A 22942-nucleotide genomic window follows, 5' to 3' on the forward strand; every position below is an offset into this window, starting at 1 on the left:
CCCCACCACTCCAGCAACCCTCAGTTTGTTTCCTGAGATTAAGAATTCCTCATATCAGTGAGATCATATGATACATGTCTTTCTCTGATTGACTTATTTCGCTCAGCATAATACCCTCCAGTTCCATCCATGTTGCAAATGGCAAGATTTCATTCCTTTTGATGGCTGCATAATATTCTAGTGTGTGTGTGTGTGTGTGTGTGTGTGTGTGTTTGTGTGTTTGTGTGTTTGTGTGTGTGTGTGTACCACATCTTCTTTATCCATTCAGATGTCAGTGAGCATCTTGGCTCTTTCCATAGTTGGGCTGTTGTGGACATTGCTGCTATAAACATTGGGGTGCACGTACCCCTTCAGATCCCTACATTTGTATCTTTGGGGTAAATACCCAGTAGTGCAATTGCTGGATCATATGGTAGCTCTATTTTCAACTTTTAGAGGAACCTCTATACTGTTTTCCAGAGTGGCTGCACCGGCTTGCATTCCCAACAGTGTAGGAGGGTTCCCCTTTCTCTGCATTCCTGCCAACATCTGTCATTTCTTGACTTGTTAATTTTAGCCATTCGGACTGGTATGAGGTGGTATCTCATGGAGGTTTTGATTTGGATTTCCCTGATGCCGAGTGATGTGGAGCACTTTTTCATGTGTCTGCTGGCCATTTGGATGTCTTCTCTAGAAAAATGTCTGTTCATGTCTTCCGCCCATTTCTTGATTGGATCATTTGTTCTTTGGGTGTTGAGTTTGATAAGTTCTTTATAGATTTTGGATACTAACTCTTTATCTGATATGTCATTTGGAAATATCTTCTCCCATTCTGTTGGTTGTCTTTTGGTTTTGTTGACCGTTTCTTTTGCTGTGCAAAAGCTTTTTATCTCGGTGAAGTCCCAGTGGTTCATTTTTGCCCTTGCTTCCCTTGCCTTTGGCAATGTTTCTAGGAAGAAGCTGTGGCTGAGGTCAGAGAGGTTGCTGCCTGTGTTCTCCTTTAGGATTTTGATGGACTCCTGTCTCACATTTAGGTCTTTCAACCATTTGGAATCTATTTTTGTGTGTGGTGTAAGGAAATGGTCCAGTTTCATTCTTCTGCATGTGGCTGTCCAATTTTCCCAACACCGACTCACTACAATTTTCTATTACTATAATACACAACCAATTTAAATCTTTATTAAATGGAGTATAAGTTATATGCATAACCTAATTTGAGTGTTTTTTCTTTCTTTCCAACACTTACATAACATATTGACATGAATATGCACCCTCAGAAATTCATAAAGCAATGGCTTTACTGCAATTTTAGGTCATAAACTTTTTGTTTTTTTTAAAGATTTTATTTATTTGACAGAGAGAGAGAGAGAGACAGTGAGAGCAGGAACACAAGCAGAGGCAGTGGGAGAGGGAGAAGCAGGCTTTCTGCTGAGCAGGGAGCCCAATGTGGGGCTTGATCCCAGGACCCTGGGACCACCACCTGAGCCAAAGATAGATGCTTAACGACTGAGCCACCCAGGTGCCCCAGTTCATAAACTTTTTGAAGAGACATTTGAATAGATTCTAATTATATAATAATTATACACAGCTTGTATTACTGCATGATTTCCCTTGACTTATAACGTTTATATTTTAAAAGATTTATTTATTTATTTATTTATTTATTTATTTATTTATTTATTTATTTATTTATTTGAAAGAGAGAGAGAGAGAGAGAGAAAGAGGAGAGAGTGGGGGGAAGGCGCAGAAGAAGGGAATCTTCAGGAAGACTCTCTCCTGAGCATGGAGCCTGATGAGGGGCTCAGTCTCATGACTCATGAGATCATGACTTGAGCCGAAACCAAGAGTTGGGCGCTCAACCAACTGAGCCACCCAGGCACCAATTGACCTGCAATGTTTGAAAATAGATGTGAGTTGAAATTCTGGGAAGCATGTAGTCTTCAAATTCCAAATCCTTTAGGTAGGCCTGTATCCCCTCACTCCAGGGATTCCCTTGAAATCTTGCCTGGACATTGAAACTGCCAGGAATGTCACTGCCTCCTTTAAGCCGAAGTTTAGATTCTATTCACTTGACACCTGTACTACTCCAAGTAGTTTCAGATCAATCCAATTGCATCTGAGCCACTGGAGGTCTAATTAAACAATAACACTGCAAACCTCCTCCTGTCCCATGTTGCACTAAACCAGGGGGGATTTTCAGAAACATTTCTGAGGTGTCTACTGTCTGAAAGATGGGTTCATTGGTCAGTGGCATGGACGGCTGTGCTTTTACCATATGTAATGTATAAAGCAAGGCAGTTCTCCTTTTTATAATTAAATAGCAAGAAAAAGTAATCCAGAGTTACTTTTCCATCCCATGCCTTGTAATACTCAGAGGTCTGTATAGTTTTATCAAAAGGCGGAAAATGAGAAGCAGCAGCCTTTAGCCACTCTCCTTAAGCTAATAATAGGATAACTGACCATGGGGTGTTTTTAGACCCCAGGACCAATCATGAGTGGGTCAGGCACTAGGCTGGGCCCAGGGCACCCCAAATTGAATAAGACCTAGTTCTTCTTTGAGGTGTAACCTGTCTACTGACAGCCTTCTCCAGAGTTTGCCTCTGTCTCTGGCACATTCTTTCCTTAAAGATTTAAAGTGTTTCCAATGCTCAAAATTGTATTTAAATATTTTGGTGGTGTTTTGATAGAATAAGACAGTACATTCTTGCAAGTATCCCATGCAAAATAGCTTAGGTCTGCATACCTAAAAAAATTGTTTGGATTTTTGTTTTTAAAAAGAAACAGAAGAATGACTTCTCATAATCGTCTCTGGAAAGTATACAAAATACAGTTTAAAAAATGGTAGCCTCTGAGCCTAAATCTCCCCATATATAGCAAGATTTTTTCCTATCAATCAGGAAGATGCCAAAATAAATCCATTTGCACTTCATCTTAACTGCCCATTAAGTCAGATGAGATGGACGGAGAACTTCCAGGCCAGGAATGTTCTTCATCTTTTACAGAGGAAGCAATGAAGTGCCCTGGGAATTTTTAGAAATTACTTTGTTTTCACACAAGAAATGATGTTCATTGTAAAATAAAATAAAAAAAAGAACCTTCAACTCTGTGTAATACACGTGGAAAGCCTCTATGTTTCCTCAACTAAATGTTTAATGTAGTAAAAACTGTCTCATTAGAAGGAGTTTTCAGTTTGTAAGGCAGACAACACTGAAAGGAGAGTTTTGAACTCTTTTAGATTCCTAAGTATAATAGTAACTGGGAGGTTTTGTCATATTCAGAGGAGAGTAACCAGAAGGCTGGGATGTTCGGAAAACACAGGAGCCCAGAGAAGGAAGTGTGTGGATTTACTCTACAGGAAAAGGAGACTAATAGGGAGGATGAACTCTTGACTTCAAGTTCTTTAAAGGCCAGCAAGCAGAAAACCTACTAGACATGGACCAGGCAGCATAAGACCAACTTACAGATGGTAACAAGGAAATAGCACTTCTGTTCTGTCCTATGTGAAAATAAGCTTCCTACCAGTTGATGCTGCTCAATTATGAGATGGGCTGCCTCTGAAAAATAGGGTTTTCTGCACAGGATACACCTCAGAAAGGACTAGGTGGCTGTGAGTCAAGGGTACTGCAATAGGGTTTCCAGTGTTAGAGAAAAGTTATGTTCAAGGGTCTTTCTTTTCAGGGTGCACCTCCACTTCCTCTCCTTGGATCTGCCCCTTTTTTTCCTCTCACTTCAAACATCTAAGTTCATCCAGGCAGACCCCCAACAAAACATGAGAAATAAGTAGTTGGCTTCTGACAGATGGCCAAGACAATGGTAGCAGGTATTTTCAGCACTTTATAAAGGGAACCTCAAACTTCTGGAAGATGAGAGCCCTTGGTGCTCTCTCATCCCAGACCACATGAATATAAGAGACACAGATGTGGGACTTCCTTTTGCTTTGGTGAAGAGACTTTTTATCTTTTCAGTATCCCGGGCCTCACACCATTATGCTCATCTTAAAGTGTACAAACTTTATTGCATCTATACCACATGGAAATATCTAATTTTTCCCAGAAAAATTCATCAGAAACTCTTGAATGAATACAGAGATACCTGAGATGCTATTTATATCTCATATTGCTTGGGTATTAAAAAATAGTCGAAGTGTATGGGACTCTCTTATTCTTGTATTCACTGATTATCTCCTCCTCCTCTGTTTCTAATTTCAGTCAAAAAGTTTCAGAAATAAAAAAAATAACAGAGCAGTATGAGGAGACAGATGGCTCAGCTGATGACAACATCCATTTGACTTTTACCACACTGAGAGATGGAGAACTTGATTAATAGTTGGTCAGCCAGGGAACAATATGAAAAGAGATCCTACTTGGGGAAATGTTTATTAAATGAATATAAATATCTGAAAATAGCTCAGTGTCAGTGTTCCTGGTGAAATCACCAATTTGCATCACCCCTCTTAAATTTGAACCTGCTCAAACCAGTATAAAAATGTTTCTAGCATTAAGTCTAGCACATGAGCCAATATAAGCCTATTTTAACAGCATCGACTGATGAGGTAAAAAAAGAAAAATGCAATTGAAAACTTAGTCCCTTTCCCCGGATGGCACTCTAATCTATTACAATTAATGGAGAGAAGAAGGATCAAAGAGAGTCTGACTATACAGATTATTCTTAGAATAATAGAACTTCAGATTTGGGAAGAGCCTGAAACAACTTCTAGCCAATTACCTTTTTTTTTTTTTTTAACAAGTGAAATTAATGAGGCTCCAAGGAATGAAGTGATTTTGCTGAGGCCACACAGTTTTTCAGCAAAACTTAGGCTAGAAACTTAGAATTATAATCCTCTAATTCAATATGCACTCTTTTTCATGGGCCTTTACTGTGTTTATAATCAGTAGCTCATAAATTTGGTAAAATTACTGTTTTTTTTTTAAGTTGGCGGGGACACTGAAGATGAAATTAAGTGTGCTTGTACTGTCACTGTATGTGAAATTAAAAATCATGTATCTCAGAGTTAACTCATGTGTATGGCATTCTTTAAAATGCCATTAAAAAGAACACATCCCCTGTAAAAGCTTGGGATACATTACAATGTGTGTTAATCTTAACCAGATTTATTTCTAGATATTGGTCTAACCAGGGGAGAGAATTTTTAAGTCAACAGTTGACTTGTGACCATTAGCCAGCTAGTTAGGGACAGGGAGTTTTGTGAACCCAACTGTAGTATTAAGTGAAAACAGAGCCATAGGGCCAAGGACGATAGAGCAGATGCTATTATGAGCTAAACTTTTCTGGGAAAATAAATTGCAAGGAACAGAAGTACAACACTTTTGGCCTCAACTTGAGAAAAAGTGCTCAAAAGGTTAAGAGTATAGTGATTCTTTAACAATGATATTATTATATGGATGATTTTCTAGGGAGTCTTCTCTCTCTTATTTGACCAGGCTGGAGTATTTTTTCAACTTTATTCATGGTGCTCATCTCCTTTCCTTGAGAGTGTGGCTACAGACACACAAGCACATACACATGTGGCATTTTCTTTTCTTGTCTGTTTTTTATAACTTACAGCAGAGCTTCACGTATATGGTGTGTCAAGTCATGTCTTCGGTATTATATCCATTGAATAAAGGAAAAGGCTGATGTAATATAATTAGCTTCTTTGTGGAGAGGCCATTTGTCCTCACTTAGAAAGCGATCCTCATGTTTTGAATTGAAAATTATTTATAAAATTGGATAAACCAAATAGTTATTCCCAGTTGCCTACTTTAAAGAAAATTTTATATTTTAATAGTTTTTTTCTATCTGAGAAACTATTATCGCTTTATAGTCCCTAGACTGGGATAAAAAAAATGCTCAGTATTTTCCTAAATGTGTGCAGAATAGTCATATGGATTAGAAATAGATATGCCTCATAGCTCCTTAAATGGTGTACTTTAGATTTGTATATTTCATTGCATATAAAGTTACCCCCTGCGGATACAGAAATCCACCTACGGTCATTGAACTCTAGTTGATACTGTATATGTCGAAGGATATGGTGGCCAAGTGTACTGATTTCCCCAAGTTATTTTGAAATGCATCAAAATAAAGATGGATGCAAATACAGATAGTGGCATGGACAGATACACATGATAAAGCGAAGATAACAAAATGTTAATTGTAAAATCTATGAGGCCAGTATTTGGGTATTCATTGCACCATTCCGTTAATATTTCTGAATATTTAAACATTTTTAAATTTTTGGAAAAACTTAGATATGCCCAAATCATGGCTATTGTTAGAGTTGTTCCTTCAAGTTCCTCCAATCCCAGAACAAACTTCACAGTTCCAGTAAAAACAATCACCTTACATTTTAAATTTAAGAAATGAGGTGCGACTCAGCCAATTTTCAACTTTAATTAATTGTGGCCTCAAAAATGGATGACCTTTTACTTCAGATAGGATGCATTTAATATTCACCTACCTGTAAATACTTGTTTCAGAACACCAGGTCTAATCAACAAGTCAGCCTGTCCCAGTAAGCTAGGGATACAGCAGCCATTCGATTTGCTCTAATGGGCTTCAAGGTTTTCTTTTTTTTTTTTTTTTCTAACGGGCTTCAAGGAAGCCAGGGCTGGTAACTCACTCTCTCAACTGGCATTTTAATTATGCATTAGTTCAGACTCTTGAGCAGATCTGATGTTACTCTCTGGCAACCTCTTGGCCCACCTTCCAAGGGCAGTGCAGTAGTCTTCCACCTAAGTGAGAACATTAGTCAGATCATTAAACTCTCATAATGGAATGTCACCCAAAAGAGTTCTGGAGTATGTGAATATGCCCTCACCACCATAGCTCCATGAATGGTTAACCTGTGTATTCTGTGCCAAGCCTTGTGCTATCTCTTAAGCACAAAGATGAGAAAAACACAGTAGGATATGGGGTTTGTTTTTTACCAGAGCTTTAATTAAAAAAAAAATGTTGGTCACTTGTCTTATCTTAAAAATATATTTTTAAGTAAGCAGCTCTATGAGAAAGGCATCTATTTTGTTGGATTCTCAAGTTGTAATTCATTTATCAGGGTAGACCATCAGATAGCCTTATATCTGTCTGTATTAAATTTTAATATTAAACTTTCCGGTTTAATCAAGAGAAATAAAAGAATAAAAAATTACTTCTTAAAACCAATCTCAAAGGCATGGTGTATATATATATATATATTTATATATGTGTGTGTGTGTGTGTGTGTGTGTGTGTGTGTGTGTGTGTGTGTGTGTGTGTTCCCTGTAAGGTCAAAATAATCCATTAACCTTAAAATCAGTATTAGCAAAAATTTTGATACCATAGAAAATTTGATATGCCGCTTCTCTCCAAGAGTGAAAATCATGAATCTGTTTTTGCCTAGATTGACAAGAAATTCAAAGTGAAATTAAATGTTTAATAACTGTAACTGTATTGCTTTTCTATTTCTATTTTAACAATCGTAATATGTGAGGGTTTTAAAAAAAGTGATCTACCAAAATCATTTTTAGGAAGAAGTTGATCATCAAAGACATAAAATATTAGTCACTGGCATAAAACAGTCACTTCCATAAAAATATTAGTCGTGTTTGGCCAAATATATGCTAGAGATTTTAGATTAATTTGTTGAGTTGTATTTTAATTTATTGCCTCAATAAGAATGTCACCCTATATTTTCTGACTACACAGTACTTTGACATTATTTATAAGTCAATGCAAAATACACATGAAAATTAATTGAAGGTTTTTTTTAAGTTTTTAATTTTAATTCCAATATAGTTAACATTCAGTGTTAGCATAGTTTTAGGTATACAATACAGTGACTCAGCACTTCTCTACAGTACTCAGTGCTCATCCTAATAAGTATACTCTTCATTCCCATCACCTATTTTCCCCACTCCCCACCCACCTCCCCTCTGGTGACCACCAGTTTGTTCTCTATAGTTAGGAATCTGTTTCTTGGTTTGTCTCTCTCTCTTTTTTCCTCTGCTTGTTTGTTTTGTTTCTTAAATTCCACATATGAATGAAATCTGACAGTATTTGACTTTCTCTGACTGATTTATTTTATTTAGCATTATACTCTCTAGCCCTTTCCAGGTTGTTGCAAATGGCAAAATCTCATTCTCTTTTATGGCTGAAGAGTATTCCATTATATATGCATACCCCATCTTCTTTATCTTTTCTTCCCTTGATGGACACTTGGGCTATTTTCATAATTTGGCTATTGTAAATAGAGCTGCAATAAACATAGGGGTACATGTATCCCTTTGAATTAGTGTTTTTTCTATTTTGAGGGTAAATACCCAGTAGTGTGATTACTGGACAGTATGGTAGTTCTATTTTTAACTTTTTGAGGAATCACCATAGTGTTTTCCAGAGTGGCTGTACCAGTTGGCATTCCCACCAACAGTGTACAAGCGCTCCTTTTTGCACATCCTCACCAATAGTTGTTGTTTCTCGTGTTTTTGGTTTTGGCCATTCTGACAGGTGTGAGGTGATATCTCACTGCATTTCTCTTTCCCTGATGATGAGTGATGTTGAACATCTTTTCATGTCTTTTGGCCATTTTTGCTTATATTTCCTTTGCCTCTAAAAAAATATTGCTGCACCCAGTGTCAGAGAAATTACTGCTTGTCCTCTCTCCTATGATTTTTATGGTTTCAGGTCTCATATTTAGGTCTTTAATCTATTTTGGGTTTTATTTTTGTGTACTGTGTAAGGAAGTGGTCCAGTTTCATTCTTTTGCACATAGCTGTCCAGTTTTCCCAGTGCAATTTGTTGAAGAGACTGTTTTTTCCCCCTTGTGTATTCTTTCCTCTTTTATTGAAGATTAATTGACTGTATAATTGTGGATTTATTTCTGGGTTTTCTATTTTGTTCTATTGATCTATGTGTCTGTTTTTGTGTCAGTACCATATTGTTTTCATTACTACAGCTTTGTAATATAACATCAAGTCTGCAATTGTGATACCTCCAGTTTTGTTTTTATTTTTCGAGGTTGCTTTGGCTATCCCATGTCTTTTGTGGTTTCATATAAATTTTAGGCTTGTCTGTTCTAGTTCTATCAAAATGCTATTGGTATTTTGGTAGGGATTGCATTAAATGTGTAGATTGCTTTGGACAGTAAGAGATATCTAACAATATTTTTTTTCTTTCAATTCATGAGCATGGAATGTCCTTCCACTTTTCTGTGTTGCCTTCAGTTTCTTTCATCAGGGTTTTATAGTTTTTTGAGTACAGGTCTTTCACCTTTTTGGTTAAGTTTATTCCTAGTTATTTTATTTTGGTGCCCTTGTGACAACTGCAAACAATTGGGATTGTTTACTTAATTTCTCTTTCTGCTGCTTCATTATGAGTATATAGAAATGCAACAGATTTCTGTACATCAACTTTATATCCTTCACCTTTACTGAATTCATTTTCCAGTTCTAGTAGGTTTTTGGTGGAGTCTTTAGGGTTTCCTGTATACAGTATCTTGTCACCTGCAAATAGTGAATGTTTTACTTTTTCCTTTCCAATTTGTTGCTTTTTATTTCTTTTTGTTGTCTCATTGCCATGGGTAGGACTTCGAGTACTATGTTGAGTAAAAGTGGTGAGAGTAGATATCTTTATCTTGTTCCTGATCCTAGGGGAAAAGCTCTCCATTTTTCTCCCTTGAATATGATGTTCTTGTGTGTTTATATCAGGCCTTTATTATGTTGAGATATGTTCCCTCTAAACGTACTTTGTTGAGGGTTTTTGTCATGAATGAGTGTTGTACTTTGTCATGTGTTGTCTGCAACTATTGAAATGATCATGTGGTTTTTATCCTTTCTCTTACTGATGTATTGTGTGGATTGACTTGCAAATATTGAACCAGCCTTGCATTCTATGAACAAATCTCACTTGATCCTGGTGAATGATTTTTTTTTTAAAATGTGTCATCCAATTCAGTTTGGTAGTATTTTGTTGAGGATTTTTGCATCCATATTCATCAGGGATATTGGCCTGGAGTTCTCTTTTTTAGTAAAGTCTGTCTTGTTTTGGTATTAGGATATTCCTGACCTCTAAGGATGAATTTTAGAAATTTTCCAGGGCACCTGGAAAAAAAAAATTTCAGTCGGTTAAGTGTCTGCCTTCAGCTCAGGGCATGATTCCAGGGTCCTGAGATCAAGTCCCACATCAGACTCCCTGCTTGGCAGGGAGCCTGCTTCTCCCTCTCCCTCTGCCTGCACCTCCCCCTGCTTGTGCTCTTTCTCTCTCTCTCTCTCTCTCTCTCTCTGTCAAATAAATAAATTAAATCTTAAAAAAAAGAGAAATTTTCCTTCTTTTATTTTTTTGGAATAGTTTGAGAAGAAGAGGTATTAACTCTTTAAATGTTTGGTAGAATTCGCCTGTGAAGCCATCTGGTCCCAGACTTTTGTTTTTTGAGTTTTTAAATTGTGGATTCAATCTCATTGCTGGTAATTGATCTGTTCAAACTTCCTCTTTCTTCCAGCTTCAGTTTTGGTAGGTTATATTTTTCTCTGAATTTACTCATTTCTTCTAGGTTGTCTGATTGAGGTTTTAAAGATAAATCATTGTAATCATTTGATAGGGCAGCAAATCACATGTGTGTGGGCATTCTAAAGTCAAAAGAGGGTCACTTTATTTATATCTGTTGGTGGGTGATGTGATGACATTTACTTTCTCCTCCCTGTATCTCTTAAAGAAAGTTGAAAAATTAGCTGCATTGCTTCTGATACAGGTCCAGGGAATGAGATTTGAAAAGAACTAGAAGCATTTTCTGTGATAAACACAGAGCTTCCTAATTCATTTTTGCATTTCTCTTGTTATCCATCTTCAGGGTGTGTCATGGCCTCCCACATATGAGCAAAGATATGGTGGCCAGAGCAGAGAGCGAGGGGGGAGAAAAAGAAGGAAAGACAGGAGAAAGAAAGAGAGGGAGGGAGAAAGGAAGGGAATGAGGTTTTATCCATCCCCTGTTCCAAAAGATGCTGGGAAAGTGAATGAAGTAATGGTAACTATAACACTCAGAGTGTCTCAGCAAATTTTTTTTGTTACTTTAAAATATCATTATTAGTTTAATAGTAACAGTCTCTGAAAAGTAAACTTATTTCATTGATTGATCACTGGAAAACAGTCCCTCAGGTAAGTTTTGGACAGCTTATAGAATTTGTTTCATTATGGTATTAAAATGTCATCATTTCCCCCAAAGACCTTTTGGTTAAATATTTCATCATTTAGTCGGTCCTTAAGAGTTTTTTATCTCAGGGAACGAAAACCAATATAATGCTCCATTAAGTCTATATAAGTAATTGATCTATATTGTCAGTCAATTATAAATGACTTAATCCCATCTATGCTTATTACTCTGGAAAATATGGGACAGAGTTCACTTGTCTTATTCCATATTTAATACATTTCAGAAATATAATACTTAATCTCAAAATTACTAGTTCTAGCTCCACAAGTACCATATTATTTGTTCCAAGATAACATTAGTAAAGAACCTTTGACACTGATATTGTACCAAATTTATACTGATTCTCAACTGAAACCACCCAATCTCTCTCTCTTTACTCATTCTTTCCTGTAGTGGGTAATTTTCAATATTTCAAGGTCTGCCTTCATTTTAAGTTACTCTTTTTAGTGTATTCAGCAAAGCACAATATCAAGGGGTAATTATTGCCAAGTATCACTCTTAGAAACATTTAAATTAATTGATGACTGATCAGTTGGAGAATATGATATTTTATTCAAGTTAAATATGAGATACTCAGGAAAGGAGAATATATTTGGGAATAGTAAAGCCCATTTAACTCTGTCAGAATCTATGCCTAATAAAAAGCTATTCTTTCAAGGGTGTTGTTTTACTTGCTCTTGGTAAATCAGTGATTCTGTCACAATGAACAGCATACATATCTGATGCACAGACTTTGTGCTGGTCTGAATTATATATTAACTCATTTTATTTTTTTTAATGCTGGAAGTATTTTGTTATATTAATTAATATAGCATATAATCTTTCCTACCCACTACTTCATGGATGAGAGCAATATTATTTTCGCTGCTCAAGCGTCATAGTATAGTTGATCCTTGAACGACATGGGTTTGAACTGTGAGAGTCCATTCATACATAGATTTTTCCTGATAAACATAGTACAGTGCTGTAAATGTATTTTCTTTTTCTTATGATTTTCTTAATAACATTTTGTTTTCTTTAGATTTATGAAAAGAATACAGTATATAATCCATAGAGCATACAAAATACATGCTCTTCGACTTTATGTTATCATTAAGGCTCTGGTCAACAGTAAGTTATTGGTAGTTAAGTTTTGGGAAAGTCAAAGTTATACATGGATTTTCAGCTGTGGGGAGAGGGGTCAGCACCCTTAACCCCTGCAATGTTCAAGGATCATCTGTATTAATATCTGCTTTTTGAGGTAGGCTTTGGCTTTTCATCAGCTCTCGGGAAATGAAGTCATAAGAATAAGGTCTTCTTTAAGTAGCAAATTCAGGACAAGGCTGTACAAAAAAGTCCCCAACATCCAGGAACCTGTGTGCACTATTGAATCTTTGTATCAAATGACTGTCATCTGCTAACAGGGTTTGAAAACATTTTTTAAGTGATCTCTATGCCCAATGTAGGGCTCAAACTCATTGTATTCTCACAGCGATCTATCATGTAGTACTATTATCACTTCCATTTTATAGATTAAGAAACTGAGGCACAGAATGATTAACTTAGGCCAGTGTCATGACAAGTAAAAGGCAGAGCTAAGAGCAGAACCCAGATAATCTCCTCCAATAGCCATGCTCATAAACACCTTTCTGAATGTCTTGTAGAAAAACACCTATGAATAACTTACAGACATTAACCATATCTCACAAATGCAATTTTTTTTAAGATGTTATTTATTTGTTGGACAGAGAGAGACAGTGAGAGAGGAATCACAAGCAGGGGGAGTGGGAGAGGGAGAAGCAGGCTTCCTGCTGAGCAGGGAGCCCGACACAGGGCTCGATCCAAGGACCCTGGGATCGTGACCTGAGCCAAAAGCAGACACTTAACGACTGAGCCACCCAGGAGCCCCACACAAATGCAATTTAATTAGTTGCTTAGTGGTAGTACATTTTCAGTATGGAAGCACAGGTTGCATTATCATGTACAGCTGAGTCTAAGGTGCCCACTACTTTAAAATCAAAATACTAAAAAATGAATTGGACTTGGGTATGTAGAATACAACTGAATGTTTAATACTTCCCATTCCATAGTTTATCTCACTCACTCCTGTGCACTGCCAAGCTTTTTACGCAATGAATTCTTAGCTTTTATCTTATTACTAAATAAGCTAGCTGTGTGGTTTAAAAAAAAAATGTGTACAAACATATTGGAAGAAAGCTCATGTTCTAATTAATTAAATGGATTAAATTTGTACTATATACAGGACACCATATCCAGTATTTTTGGTGAATCAAAAACAAATAACATGGTCTCTACTTTTGATGAGTTTATGATTTAGAGGGGGAAAAGAGGCTAGAAGCAGGATCTTTGGGAGATAAAAATAGATTGCAAAGTCAGGTCACAGAAGCAAATGCTCACAATAATGAATAAAAATTAGCAAGTGGGTAAGGAAAGAGATACAATCTCATGTCATATAAACTGTAAGTTTTAACTAATGAGAGAAAACAAATGTTTTGGTGCTTCACAGGGTGGTTTCTGATAACCCATCACAGTTAAAAATGGCACCGAGGAAAAGTCAAGCTAAATTCTGAGAGTATTCAGTAACACCTACCAATTAGGAGGACATCAGATAGACAGGGGCATAAAGGCAACCCTCAGAAACCCACTTACCATGGCAAGATTTTAGAAGAGTGCCATCAGAAGGTAGCTAATTTTGTAGGATCTTGGATTACATTGGAGGAAAAACTGAAGGTTAGAGAAAGGAGGTGTTCCCCTGGCCTGGATGGCCATGTCCCTGGGAATAGTCTGAGATTAGAAAACATGGTTCAAGACACCAGTAAGGGCTGCCTACAGCACCAATCAAGTTTCCCTCCTCTGCAACCCTCTGTTATCTTCAGATTACACAAAAGTTGATAGAATACTTTAAGGCTTGTGACAGAGGAAAAAGAAGTTTTCACAGCAGGAAAAGAACTAAAGAGTGTTCAACTGTGTTATCTTAGGCAATAAGAAGGTTTGGACCTATCTGCGCATATAATCACAAAGACATTAAAAGGCATAATATGGCCCCTGTGCCCAACAAACAAGTAATAAAAACAATATAAAAACACAGTACAAATAGGGAACAAAGAAGAGACCAGACTGGAAAAAAAATCAACTCAAGGGACAAAAGAAAACTTTGTCTATACTATTTCTATTAATTTCTCTTGCAGAATATCTGTGTAAGAACATGACTTAAATAAGCCAAGAGGTGAAAAATGAGACAATAAAACAACAGAGCAATATGCTTAGTTAAAAAAAGGAACTGACACTCAAATTAGTTTCCTTGTAGGACTAGAGAAAAAAAAAGGAAATCAGGTACAAGAAGAAATGCTATTGAAAGTCAAATTAATAAGACAGTGGAAGGCTTCAGTTAATCACATTATAAGCAGAGAAAAAAAATTCGGAGATTTTGAGTGATAGAGGGAAGAGTTTGGATAGGGAAACAGTCAAGGATGACCCTAAATAGGGGTAATTGTGACCCTCTAAGAAAGAAAAGCCATTGGAATGAAGTAGTGGACAATTTTCCTAGAATGAAAAGACTTAATCTGCATTTCAAAGAAATGCACTTAATTATAGGAAAGATGATACCATATTCGACACCGAGACACAGTCTGGTGGAGTTACTGAACTTCAAAGATTAAAAAAAAATAAATTTTTAGGTGTGGAATCAGACAAAAGCAAGTTACCTTCAGATTGGCATCCACAACAACAGTATTTGATTCCATGGAACAATAAAGAAATGTATATGAAATACTGAGGGAAGGATAAGCCTAGAATATCATGCTCAGCTAGGTTGTCATGCAACTGCATAAAAACTTCAGCTAATTGTGGTCCTCTTGTTAGTTGCCTTGCTAATGGGTGTCCATCAGACCAAAATGACTAACTGTGGGAAGAAGCTTCTGTCAGTTCCACATACATGGAATCTGGGGACACAGGACTACAAACCAGGAATGTAAAGCGAATGATAGCACAATAGTTTTAAAATGTGTCTCATTGACCAGCAGAATCAGAATCATCTGGAAACTTGTTACAAAAGCAAAATTTGGGCATCACCTCAGACCTACTGAATCAGAAACTCCAAGGATGGACCACGTATTCTTGATTTTAGTACATTTTCCAGGTAATTCTGGTGTTCATTAAAGTTCGAGAACCATAGTGCTAGAGTGTGCCTTGTAGGGTAGGTGTTAATACTCAGGGATCAAAGGTCAAGGGCAGTCTAGATTATCTAGGAATAGGATTTTGGCAGCATTCCTGAGGCTAGTGGGCCAAATATAGCATACACAAAATCTGGGGCCAAAGTTATGTGCTGATTCTATATTTATTCCTTCAAGTATTGATTCAGTTACTACACCTGCTTATGAAAGATTGTCCAAAATGGAATTGGCAATCTTAAAAAAGTTAACCATGACCAGTTAGGTCCAATGGCTTCATGACAGGCAACTGAGGAAACAGATGGCATGTGTATTTGGATATAGGTAATATGAGTGTATAGGAAGAATGACAGAAGATGGCAGACAGGTGCAGAATCTGGTTGGGACTTCTCTCTACTCCATGGCTATTGTCTTGAAATGGGCTAACATCCCGTTGCAGGTGAGCTGTGATATATGCCGCTGGGTCTCTAAAATGAGGGGTGCTTTCATCTGACAAAGAGAAGATTGATGCTATATGTTGGAAAGAAAATATTACAACTGTAATTTCTATTTTAGTCTTCTGAAATGTATTATTTGTGTGTATGAGTCATAAACTATAAACTAGTACATGATATCATAATAAATATGCATTGGAAAAAAATCAGAGATCATGTCTGAGTACCTCCTGAAGCTATTGCTTGATGAAATCCAGCCAATAGTGAAATGAATAAAAAATATGCTATTTTTGAAGTCATTTAAATGAAGAGCAAACACCAAGTACCTCGGAGAACTGTGGTTGCACCACAGAAAAGTGTTGTTTACCTTGAGAAAGACAATATTTGCCATACAACCAGTGCGGATTGAAACGTGGGAAGAATCAGGATCGCCATATTGCACAAGTCCAGTGGGAGTCATTGCTTTAAGATAAAATGTGAATGGTGTTACCAGTAGTTAGACAATGCAGGAACTCAAAGAGGAAGGAGTGGGAAGTGTGGGGGAACAGAGCCCCTTATCATGTCTCATATCAGGTAGTCAACCAAAACTGTTTAAAATCGAAATATAAAATTGAAAGTACATAAAGGCTCTACACTGAACAATTTTTGTATTCTTTCAAACACTTAATCTTTATGTACTGCTTTTTCATGGAAATAATTGAAGTTTATTTAAATTCCTTTAGTTTTTCGTTCACTTTTATTCTATTGAATTCAAGTGAAAAGAAATGAACATTTTAGTTAACAATAGCATGCATTGTAAATTCCCATTTTGTGGTACTGATCTGTGAGTAATTTCTTGTGTTCTTTCATATTTTGCCGGAATTTTTCATAATGAGCATTTACCAAAAAATTCATTATTATTAAAAAGTTTTTTAAAGCAAAGAATGTTCTTTCTCGCACTGTGCCTGGGCCTCCTCCTGGCGCCATGTTTTCCCTCCACAGCAAAGGCAGTTCAGTTTTATTTTGCCAGTCAATGGATACTTTGTTATAAAGCCATGAAGTTAATCTTGTGTTCAGTTATAAACACTGAGACTTGTTGTCAGGAATTTCTCTCCAGCTTAAATTTACAGAACTTCCTATAACAAAAACAAAATGAGCGGTTAAAACAATCATCATTGTCCTCTTTCTAAGGAACTTTATTGAAGGGAATAGGTTTTACATATGCTCCCATATTAAAACTTCTCTGTCTTTCAGGCCAATAAAGCAACACACACACACACACACACACACACACTCTCACTTTTTGACTTTACTAGTAGTTTTGGGAAAAAATTTTGTAAGGGAAATATATGAATAAAAAGAATTTCAGATTCATGAGGGCAAAGTGAAATAGTGCTATCATGAATTTTAATTCTTAGTATATGTCACACCCCCTTGAGGAAAATGACCCTACCCATCTCAGTGTATACATAATATATTTTTAAAAAAAGCTTGATTTAAGGCCTGTGTACTAATGTGATGTCAGAAGTGCCATATTGGAGTGGTTTTGTAAAAATTAAAAAAAAAAAAAGATAACCTCAGATCATCAGAGTGGAACGGGAGGGAGGGCATCTTTAGTCTTATGGCTTCATCTCGAGCTATCACTTTTGTTGGAATTTTGTATTAAGCATTTTTTTTCCAATTTAGAAAGTAATAATTATGTATTATAACCATTTTATTTTATTTTTTAAAAGATTATTTGAGAGAGAGAGAGTGAAAGAGAGCACAAGAGGGGGGAGGGTCAGAGGGAGAAGCAGACTCCCTGCCGAGCAGGGAGCCCGATGCGGGACTCGATCCCGGGACTCCAGGATCATGACCTGAGCCGAAGGCAGTCGCTTAACCAACTGAGCCACCCAGACACCCCTGTATTATAACCATTTTAGAAGAGGAGACATCCCCATGAAAGAAGGGAAGTGTCAGTAAATATGTTTATTTTATCCCAAGAAAAATGTGACCAAAGAAGTGAAGACTCGAGGGAATTTAAATGAACTAAACATTTACTATGTAACTGAACATTCTACTTCCTTGATCTGTTTCCATCTTTAAACAGCTGTATCTAATTTCCTTTTTCAAGACAAGTAAACTGAGGCTCAAGGAGGTGGTATAGTTTGTCTAGGATTTGAGGACTAGTTAGGTGTAGAGCTAGGGGTCAGACCCTGGTTTGGCATTTTCTGCAGCCCACCCAGAAAGCTCTATACTAGTAGTCTTCAATCCTGACTGCACATTTCTGTCCTGTGAGAAACTTTTTCAAAGTCTTGATGACCAGGAAGCACACAGAGATTCTAATTGGATTGACCCGGAATGTGACTAAAGTGTTGGTCACTCTTGAATAAATGTAGCTCTGAGACCCCATCCCTTTGCCTGGGATCCAGATAATAAATACTTTACCCTTGGTTAGTATTTTCAGTTAAAATAGAGATACCGGTTATTGCCATTTCTCATGTCAGATGTGTGAATTACCCTGCCAAATTTTAGTACAAGACATAAGAACATGCGAGAACATATTATAATCTAGCTGACACATGTCCTGACCATACATATTCTCAACTGAGACCCAGCATCGAAATACACCTCTGACCTCAGCCCTACTCCATATATTTTGAGGGTAGGGCAAGTTTGCTGAAAGAACAGTTGTTAGATTGGCATTTTACTGAGATTTTTATGAAGTTCCAGGTTTCACCATTTTATTCATATCAACAAGGACTTGATCAATTCAGTTGGAAAGGTTCTCCTCAATGAAGAATCTGAGTGAATAAAATCAAGGGGAACATCTGCTCGAGCCCAGAGCAGCTTGTGGGTTGTATTTTTTTTTTTTTTAAGATTTTATTTATTTCTTTGACAGAAAGAGAGAGAGAGCGAGCGTACAAGTAGGCAGAGGGGCCGGCAGAGGGAGAAGCAGGCCCTCTGCTGAGCAGGGAGCCTGATGTGGGACTCAGTCCCAGGACCCTGGGATCATGACCTGAGCCAAAGGCAGACGCTTAACCAACTGAGCCACCCAGGCGCCCCATTGTGGGTAGATTTTTGTTAGAAGAGCCAAACCTGAGCTTAATCAGCTCTGGCCTCACCAACAGATGTCACTGCAGTCAAAAAGAATGAACTCAGGTTATCATGCTGCAGGCAGTGCGATCAGATCAAGGTGCTAAAATTTAGTAACGCAAAAACACAAATGTTGATTTTTTTACCTTACACAGACATGTACCAGTTTCACTGATTATCTTTCCTTTGCCACATTTTTCCAACTTCCCATTCTCTCCCTCTCAGTTATTTCTGAAGAAATGGGCCTTGGTGTGGAAAGAACTGTGGGAAGCACAGGGTGTTGGGTTATAGCTAACTGGGATGTACTTACTATTGGCTTCATGTTTTTTGGCGTTCATCTTCTCTAACGATGATTATCAGTGATGTGGATTTTTACAGGTGAACAAATTGTAGTATCTCACTGAGACTTGCAAAGCAGCTAGACATCCTTAGCTAATTCAGAAAGTCCTGAGTGGGGGGGTGGGGGAAGCACTGAAACAGAAAAAAAAGAGAGCGAAGTAGGAGATTTAAACAAAACGAAGAAAAGGAAATGAAGATGAGATTTGATCTGACCCCACAAAGTCCTCACTAGTTACCCATCACTGGGAAAGAACAGAAGCTCCCCCAGGGGTTGAAGAGTAGAGGGGGCTGCCCTAGGGACAGGCACTGGGGATACCCTGGAAAGGTCGGTGCAGAAGCAGAGGCAAATATCCCACTTGCCTCCTACTAGCATTAAAGCTTATTCAGTGGAGGTTCAGGCCTGGAAAACCCACAGCGGTCTGATAGGAATCATATCTAGAAAATTTTATTTTGTCAGCTGTCAGGGTGAGAACCAACTAATTGTACATGAAGCAATGATTTTCTTGGAATTCAAACTCTTTAGTTCTACAACTGAAATAAGATGTTTAGAAGTACTTCTCAGAGCTTCCAAATCCTACTGGAAACCAGAGTTAAAAACAAACAGTTCTACCCTTGGTCTGTCTCCTCCTTATGTACTATTTTTCAGTGAAACCGGCAGTATAAACTATCCTGTTGCAATTTTTCAGAGTTGTTAAAGGAAACAGTCGTGGGTCAGAGCTATCAAACACTTTAAACATCCACTAAAAAAGTAGCAGAGCAGCCTTCAAAAATATTTATTCCTTTTAGTAAGCAAAAGAGAAAAGTCCTTTGTATCAAAATATTTGCTTATGGGCTGAATGGTTTAAATCCGACTGCCTATGCCAACCTACATGAGGTAGAGTTAGGAAATATTTATTTCTACCTCAACAGGGATATTAAACTTCAAGATTCTATAATTTTTTCTATACTTTTTTTAAGAAAAAGAAATATAACAAATAATGTGAAAGCCGACTGTGACAGAAAGCAAGCAGTAGAGGATTCTGGAAAAAAAAAATGCTCTAACAGTTTTAACTACTGACAGGCAGTACCATTAAAGGGACATTACTAGGCTAATTCAGTCTCCAGTTATATCTTGCATTAAATGAAGATAGCTCATCATTGTTTCGTGGTCAGGCATTCTAATACTTACCTTCAGGGCATTGGGGCCTGGTGGTATTTTTTAAAACAAATATAATAAACATTTGCAATTCCACAGATACCCTGAACAATACTTTCTGGTCCTTTAGAAGCATCAGTGTCTGCATTATCAAGCATACAAATGTACAGACAGAGAATTTTGTAGAGCGTTGAGAGTCTAAATTTCACAGAGCAACTTTAGATCACCTATGATTGCTCTTCAGTGTGGTCAAATTAGTTCCAAGGTGTCACACTACTTTTAAAGGAGAGCATCAGGTAATTCACAAAAAAATTGCAGTTTGGGTACCATGGTAAAGGTCAGAGTACTGGAGGTGGGGAGGGAATAAAGAAGAAAAGCAGTTATTGATCTGTGAAAAACTGGAAGGAACCATGCCATAATCCCTTTGATGAGATCACAGATTACTGAACTATATGAATCTCAATAGGTACGGACCCCAGAAAATTCATTCTATGCAGGAAATGGTCAAAACCCTTAAGCAAGTGGACCAGTGAATGAAATGTCATAGCACCGTGTAATAAAACAATGGACATCAGTCCTATAATAAATATATATGTATACAGAGCCAAGTTGTACACTTGAATCCTGCCCCCCATTGTATCTTTGCTTCCTACCCAGGAATACGCATGTGCATAAGAGACCACCACTTCATGTCTCAGATTTAGAGCAAGAACCGTAAACTACATAGATACTGAAGTTGGGGAAGCAAAGAACAAACAAAACAAAAACAATGAACTTGAGAGTTTCTAGACCTGAACATGAATCCCTGATTTAGTCCTTCTAACTATTAAGTGGGGCAACTCTTCTGTATTCTAACATGGAGATAAGAATATGAACTCTGAATTGTGGCAAGTTAATAAATAAAACTGTCCATATATATGAGTGTGTTTTCTGTGTAAGTTCCTTGCAAATGTTGTACAATATTAACTAGAGAAAAGTATCCTTTGTTTTGTTTTAAAATGATTTATTAGGTGATAATTTTAAGTTCTCTAACACAGATTGCTGATCTTAATTTTGTTCATGTTTTGTAGATCTTATAAGAATTCAGGCCTTTTGGGCGCCTGGGTGGCTCAGTTGGTTAAGCAACTGCCTTCAGCTCAGGTCATGATCCTGGAGTCCCGGGATCGAGTCCCGCATCGGGCTCCCTGCTCGGCGGGGAGTCTGCTTCTCCCTCTGACCCTCCCCCCTCTCTCATGCTCTCTCTCTCTCATTCTCTCTCATAAATAAATAAAATCTTTAAAAAAAAAAAAAAAAAATTCAGGCCTTTTTTTTTTTTCCCCACTTGTATTGACTGAGTTCCATAGCTGATTTTTAAATTAAACTATACTTGACATACAATATTCTATTAGTTTCAGGTGCACAACATAGTGATTTGACAATTACATATGTTACACAACGTTCACAGGACAAGTGTAGTTACCATATGTTACCATACTGTGTTAGGAGAATATTATTGACTTGGTACCCTATGCTTTTCATGTGATTTGTTTATTTTACAACTGGAAGTTTGTCCCTCTTAATCTCCCATTCTACCCATTCCCCCATCCCACTTGCCCCTGGCAACCACCAGTTTGTTCTCTGCACTTAGGAGTCTGCTTCTTTTTTGTTTTGTTTATTAAATTTCACATACAACTTATTTCACTTAAGCCTAATACCCTCCAGGTCCATGAATGGTGTTGGTAGTGCTGCAATCAACATAGGAGCATTGTTTATTCAGAACTTCTGCTTAGACTGCCTTCGGCTCAGGTCACGATCCCGGAGTCCCGGGATCGAGTCCCGCATTGGGCTCCCTGCTCAGCGGGGAGTCTGCTTCTCCCTCGGACCCTCTTCCCTCTTGTGCTCTCTCTCATTCTCTCCCTCTCAAATAAATAAATAAAATCTTTAAAAAAAAAAAAAGAACTTCTGCTTATTTTTTAATTGGGTTATTTGTTTTTTGGTATTGAGTTATATGAGTTTTTTTTTTTTTTAACATTTTGGATAGTACTCCCTTATCAGATAAATCGTTTGCAAATATCTTCTTCATCTAGTTGGTTGCCTTTCCATTCTGTGGGTTCTTTTGTTGTGTGAAAATTTTTAATTGGCTATAGTTCCAATTGTTTATTTTTGCTTTTGTTGTCCTTATCTGAGCATACACATCCAGAAAAACATTGCCAGGATTGCTGTCCGGGATTTACCATGTATGTTTTCTTTGAGAAGTTTTTATTATTTCAGGTTCTTCTATATAGATGTTGAATCCATTTTGAGTTTATTTTTAAGTATGATGTGAGAGAGTGGTCCAGTTCCATTTGTATATAACTATGTAGTTTTCTCAGCACCATTTGTTGAAGAGACTTCTCTTCCATTGTTTTTTCTTGCTTCCTTTGCCATAGATAACTGGGCCATATAAGTGTGGGTTATTTGTGGGCTTTCTTTCCATTTTTTTTTTTAGGATTTTATTTATTTACTTCACAGAGAGATAGAGAGCACAAGAAGGCAGAGAGGCAGGCAGAGGGAGAGGGAGAAGCAGGCTCCCTGCTGAGCAGGGAGCCCGATGCGGGACTATATCCCAGGACCCTGGGATCATGACCTGAGCCGAAGGCAGCTGCTTAACTGACTGAGACGCTCAGGCGCCCTG

This window comes from Callorhinus ursinus, unplaced genomic scaffold, assembly GCF_003265705.2.
Source record: "Callorhinus ursinus isolate GAN/ISIS: 27379988/994484 unplaced genomic scaffold, GSC_fseal_2.0 scaffold30, whole genome shotgun sequence".
NCBI lineage: Eukaryota > Metazoa > Chordata > Mammalia > Carnivora > Otariidae > Callorhinus > Callorhinus ursinus.